Below are 1137 nucleotides of genomic sequence, written 5' to 3' on the forward strand. Positions count from 1 at the left end.
TTGCACTTCTAGTTTGTTCACTGCATTTTGAAGATTCTGATTGGTTTGCATCTGTTGCCCCATGAACTTCTTGAACATGTCTTGCAATTCTCCCATTTGATCACCCCTTTGCTCTTGTACTTGTTGGGGAGCTTGCTGGAATTGCCTTTGTTGTATTTGAAATCCTGGGGGAGGTCCTTGAGATTGTTGCACATTTGAATTATTGCTCCACCTGAAATTAGGATGATTTCTCCACCCCGGATTGTATGTGTTTGAGTAAGGATCATTCTGAGGATTCCTTCCTTGAAGGGCATTTGCTTGCTCTAGCATGTGCTTTGCAAAAGATTGGTCTTGAACTTCCTCTTTGCTTCCTAGAGGGCCAGTCACTGCCTGTTGAAGCAAAGAACACATAACATCAAGTTTTGCATTAATCTCATTATTAGTACTTACCTCAGAGACCACAGCTTTCATAGGAGCTCCTCTTCCTTTATTGTAGCTCCATTGTTGAGAGTTGGTACTCAAAGATTCAAAGAGAGTAAAAGCCTCATCTGCTGTTTTGTTCATCAGTCCTTCTCCACTTGTTGCATCTACCATCATCCTTTCGGAATCAAGCAAACCTTCATAGAAAGATTGCATTTGCATCCAACTCTCTATATTGTGGTGTGGGCAAGAACTCATCATCTCCTTGTACCTCTCCCAGCATTCATGAAAAGCTTCTCCTTCTCTTTGTGTGAAACCAAGAATTTCCTTTCTAATCTTGTTAGTCTTTTGAGCTGGAAAGAATTTCTGCAAAAACTTATTAGAAAGCTCATCCCAAGTACGAATTGAAGCATTAGGCAAAGAGTATAACCATGACTTAGCCTTATCTTTTAAACTGAATGGGAATAGCCTCATCTTAATCTGCTCATCATCAAGTCCTTGAATTTTGATTGTAGCACATATTTCAAAGAATTGCTTAACATGCATGTAAGGATCCTCAGTGGTATTACCATAATAAGTTGGAAGAAGATGAATCATACCACTTCTAAGCTCAAACCTGTCAATTGTGAGTTGAGGATAGACAATGCACGAAGGTTGATCAGTGACTTTGGGGATGGAAAATTCACGCAGGGGTTTCCTAGGTTGGACAACAAGCGCACCACCTCCTTCATCATTATT

General features: G+C 40.3%; 1 non-coding gene across 1 annotated transcript; it reads left to right on the forward strand.

Annotated features, from left to right (window-relative positions):
- The first annotated feature begins 631 nt into the window (after nucleotides 1-631).
- Nucleotides 632-738, forward strand: LOC148296584 (small nucleolar RNA R71). The gene has a single exon (XR_015834207.1). It is a non-coding gene; the product is annotated as a small nucleolar RNA R71 (small nucleolar RNA).
- The last annotated feature ends 399 nt before the right edge of the window (nucleotides 739-1137 follow it).

Source organism: Prunus avium, chromosome 2, assembly GCF_965620075.1.
Source record: "Prunus avium chromosome 2, drPruAviu1.hap1.1, whole genome shotgun sequence".
Taxonomy (NCBI): domain Eukaryota; kingdom Viridiplantae; phylum Streptophyta; class Magnoliopsida; order Rosales; family Rosaceae; genus Prunus; species Prunus avium.